The following is a 5123-nucleotide window of genomic DNA, read 5'->3' as shown; positions in this document are numbered from 1 at the left end:
TTGTTCTCTTCGAACTTGTCCCTGTTCTTCGAATACTGTTGCCCTTGAGCGCACAGTCGATGGTGGAAATGATTGCTCAAATTGTTCTTGCACTTTGTTCTGCAGCTGGCTTGGGGCGCTATAGAGTTCGGCAGCTGTCTTCGTGTCCCCTTCAATTTGAAGTACAGTAGCCTTAAACATGGCAGCTTGACTATGCAGAAAATAGAGCCAGAGCTCTGCACATGTGTCTTCGAAAAACGACTTGATGAAAGAGGGACACTTCTCTATCGACAAAAAATGTGCCTTTAAAGTAGGAAAGAGCTTTAGGACCCCCTAAACAACTAGCATCAATGCCAACCACCTGGTCTTGCTATAGCCCATGAAGCCACTGGCACTCCACTGATGCAAAATCACAAATCTCTTTCAGACTCCACCCTGACCTTGTATATATAAACGTAAAAGTACGAGTAAATTTTCACAGCCTCAATATCCAATGGCAGGCTATTGGCAGCAGTCTGAATGGTGTTGTGCACTATGTGCGCAGCGCAGCCAATTCCAAGGATCTTGTGATCCATAGAATCTTGCAAACTCGAGAAAACATTGTTCTTCCTGTTTCGCACAGCACTACCGAAGTTGCAATCAGCGTTGTCGGCAGTGAAAGCAACCAGCTTTGATGCGACTTGGTTGGCTTCGAGTGCGTCCATAATATACTACTGGCTCACCATGGCTGAAGTCCCACATGGCAAGGTGTCAATGTCAAGGAACTTCGTCTGCACTCCTGCAGCAGCAGTAAAGTAGCGCACCATTACCGCGGCAGCACCTTGAAATCCTTGTGGTTGGAAGCATCACAGAAAACTGAGATAAATTTAGCCTCCTGCAGGTCATTCTTCAATTCTTCCTCTGCAGACAGGGCAAGCACGCTCTGCCTTTGTGCAAGCACCGCAAAATTTTTCGTTGAACAATTTCTGCACAAACTTTGAAATACAGTCCATTGATCAGAAGCTCTGCTTGTGAGCAATCGTGTGGAAGGCGATTACACCCACTGATGCAGCGAGTTGGAGCTCCTTTTCCCCAGCACGTTCTTGTCTGAAGAACCGGGTTACTGCACTGGAACTCGCAGCAGCCGACACGCTCTGCTTGTGCTTGACAGAGCTAATGTGTTTTGCTATGTCTGAACGTCCGCCGTGTGCGACAGAAAAGTCTGCCCCACATGCACATTCCACTCTGACTTACTCTTCTTGATGAACGTATACTCTCTTCCCAGCTGCTTAATAAATTTGCACTCGCGTTTCGGCATTGTGGCCGGCAACACGACAAAACTTCAAGGTGGTGATCGGTGGTGGTCGATGCAGCACGAGAAAAGCGCATGCACTCTCGCTGGATCGGCAGCCAGCGGGTAGCGAGAAAAAAGAGAAAAAAAAAGAGGCTAAATGTGTCCTCGCGAATAAAAGTCAAAGTAGAAAAATGAATAAGAACTTAGTTACCTTTACTGGCTTTAGTGTCTTGACATGAATGCTTTGGCGCAGGTGAAAAAAAAATGTTGATATTCTTTTCTGTGACATGGCGGCACAAATGAACCACCCCAACGCTTCGTCTTATTGGACTTCGCTGCGTGCTTTGTCAACTTGTCTGATAGTGTGTTGATTTGGCATGTCTCTTTGTATGGTCCGATGTACGGCTTTAGAAAAGTCAATGCACCTTTGGCGTCAAATGTTTATAACAGCATTAAACCCACAAAGTCCCGGAATTGAAAATCTAAAGCACGAATTTGGAAATGTCAGTGCACCTTTCGCATCAAAAGGTTATGATATCTATATACTCATAAAGTTTCAGACGTGAAATCCAGGAGCTTCGCAGATTCCGCGGCCTCCGCGAGATGCCGAGACGAGCCCGCTTGCCATTAAAACACCCTTGAAACTTTGTGCTCGGTGGGGCGCCTTGCGTTACGATATGTGACTCCCGATGCATGGGCGTTGCCGCGAAATCCAGCCCGATTTCGCAATGTTCGCGCTAACATGTCTTTTTGAGCGTGAAAAGGACATTCTAGACAAAATCGAGCATAATTTCCGGCGCCGGGAGTTGTTTTGGTCGGCGGCGCAGGACAGCACGAAAAAATTTCGGGGGGGGGGGGGGGGCTTATGTGCTTCAGCCCCCCCCCCTCCCCCCGGCTACGCCCCTACTATAGAGGCATGCCTACGATGTGGTCTGAGGGTACGTGTGCAGTGCTACTGTGAAGCTAGTTATAGTCCTCGCAGCAATGCATTAAGTAAGGTTATTGCTTAATTATTTAAAAAAAGAGACAGCTTCAGCTAGGCTATAAGGGTGAGAAAAATGATCTGTGCAATTCACCAAACATACAAACGGAATATAATATGACTACATATCATGAGCTAGTTAGTATTTCAAGTGATTAAGGTAATATTTGGGCTGTTGTGTTAATCTGGTTTATTTATTGTGTTAAAGCACAAGCTGTGAAGATAACTTCAACATGCCTAAGTGTTTACGAAATTGGGGAAATTGCAGTGAGACTCCTTGGGGAAGCAACACCTCAGTTGTACTAACGGTATGGCATGACCACATAATTTCATTATTGCTTGTTTAGTAATATCATGGTGGGTTAGAACCTATGAAATGCCACACTAGCAAGGCTGAACATCCATCCTCACTTCTCAGAGGCTTAAGGAATGATAAACAATTACGCTTTAAAGCAAATTTTGGTAACAAATATACGCCACGTTCATTTCATTGGAATGGAAAGAGGCGATTGTGTGCAGCCATGCTATTGTGCCATGCGTGAATTAATACAGGAGAGCATGAGGGCTAATATATGTTACATACTGGAGAAGAAAGAGCAGTAGACACTACTTCAAGGAAGACGATGACGACGAGCTTGGTTGAAGCCGAGTGCCTGGATCGCCTGAGCTGTGTGACCTCTCGCTGCCAGTTGTGTGACTCTCTGCGAGCTTTGTTAATTACTCCAGAACACCTCTTGACAACTTGGTGGAAGTGCTGGGCCCTTTACCGACCTGGAACTCCGCAGCAGGTTGATCCCTCCTGTTTCTGCCATGCCCGAGGACGCCGCGCAGCCCGCTTATCCCCAAGCATCGCCCATCGATGGCAGAGAGAACGCCTATTATCTGCTCCGGTTCTCTCCGCCAACGAGATCCTCCTATCTTCAGCAGCACCGATGATCACGACATCGGATTGGCTCTCGAGTGCTCATAACAAATGGGATGACACAGCTAAACTGACTAACATCTTCTACCTTTCCAAAGTCGCTAATCTCTGGTTCCGGAACATGAATCCACCTTTTCCACCTGGACGGCATTTGCGCATTATTTCAAAGAAGTCTTCGGCCGCCCTGCTGTGCGCAAGCTTCGCGCGGAACAATGCTTGCGTGGTCACGCTCAGCAAAAGGGTGAAAACTTCACCAGCTACATTGAAGATGTAGTTTACCTTTGCCGACACATCTATCCCGCTATGCCCGAAGCTCGAAAGATAAAGAATGAGCTGAAAGGCATAGAGGATGACGCCTTCCAAATGCTCTTGGCGAAAAATCCTCAAACGGTTGACGACGTCATTACGCTATGCCAGAGCTACGATGAGCTCCGCAAGCAACGTGCCCCAGGTAGCACAAACCCATCTAGAAGACACCTATATTTGGGCTTGTTCAAGCCAAAATGTTGTCTACAATCCGGCTTGTACAAGCTGAGCAATAGCCCTAGAACTCCAGAAGCACTCCCGAAGCCAAGCTAATGCTCCCTCCGTATTCGTATTGGGGAAGTCTTGGCAAGCTGTTCGCTAGACTATGTGTAGAACTCGTGTATGAAAACTTATTTTGCTTGCTCTAGAAAATACCGGGTGTTTCATCGAACACTTTCAAACTTTTAAAAAAGATTTCCGGGGGCAGACAGTACAATTCGGGTCCATTGGCCGGTCTACTCAAAGTGGTGGGCATTACTTGCAGAAGAAATTGAAATGCGTAATCAACTAATTAACAAATATCCCTAATTAAGTTTTAAGCTAATTGCTTTATGGCACATATTGTAATTTAGAAATATTAACACGTGTACTTGCTTATCGGGTGACCACGTTTCATTGCATAACAAATGTTATCGCACAGAGCAGGATGCACGTGCATGCATCGGACGTTTCTGGAATGTTATCGATGGTTTCATCCGCGGTCTGTCGCCGAACCTTCTGTAACCTGAGTGCTTGTATGCTCGACTCGAATGGTGTAGAACTTTGGGGACGGGTCCCAGCAATTGCGGGTCCCAGCAATTGCGGGTCCCAGCACTTGCGGGTCCCAGCAATTACTCTGAAACATTCGACGACTGATGTATAAAAGCCGACGCGCTTGACCCCGCTGATCAGATTTCCGACGATCGCTGACTGTGTTCGCAGCTATCGTTGTGCTTTAAGTGTAATTTGCTTTTGAGGACACAAATTCGCCCAATAAAGATTTAGTTTCGCCATTTATAGTTTTGCTACTTTGTTCATCACAGTCACTACCATGTGACAATATCAACGGGCGAGACTCCAAGGCATATTCACTTGAAAAGAATTGTGTGGACGACACCATTTACAAGATATGCGCCGTCAAACTGGCGGTAAAAATGCACTGTCGTTCCACCCAATTTCCTAACAAAACCTTGTTTTATGCATTGAAGCTCAAAAGTGTTGCGTTTCTCCGCAATGTTTGGGGAATTCTCGAAAATAATGTCACCCTGAAAATCCGTTTCAAGTGGATCCGCCTTGCGAACTCCCCGGCTAGAATTGGTAAATTGCAATATGTGCCATAAGGTAATTCGTTAAAACGTTAATTAGATAATTTTTTAATAAGTCAATTATAAATTTCAATTTTTTGTGGAACCAATGTCCACCTCTTCGAGTAGACCAGCTCAAGGACTAGAATTGTGCTATTTGTCACAGGCAATAAATTTTTTTAAAAATTGTGAAAGTGTTCGCTGAAACACCTGGTATGCAATCTGCACTGTAAAAAAGGTTAACTATATATGCTTATCATGCGCTAATGCAGATCACTGGTACAGACATGCTTTTCTTAAAACCAGTGTCAGGATTCAGGGTTTCTAGTAAATGAACATGTATTCTATACGACTGGTTCTAGCTTCAAAATTAAAACA

General features: G+C 45.4%; 1 pseudogene; it reads right to left on the bottom strand.

The window, feature by feature from the left end:
* Nucleotides 1-784: 784 nt before the first annotated feature.
* On the bottom strand, nucleotides 785-1276 carry LOC135906784 (uncharacterized; annotated as a pseudogene).
* Nucleotides 1277-5123: the final 3847 nt, after the last annotated feature.

This window comes from Dermacentor albipictus, chromosome 1, assembly GCF_038994185.2.
Source record: "Dermacentor albipictus isolate Rhodes 1998 colony chromosome 1, USDA_Dalb.pri_finalv2, whole genome shotgun sequence".
In the NCBI taxonomy this organism is placed as follows: Eukaryota; Metazoa; Arthropoda; class Arachnida; order Ixodida; family Ixodidae; genus Dermacentor; species Dermacentor albipictus.
This window is presented reverse-complemented; position numbering and strand designations above follow the sequence as displayed.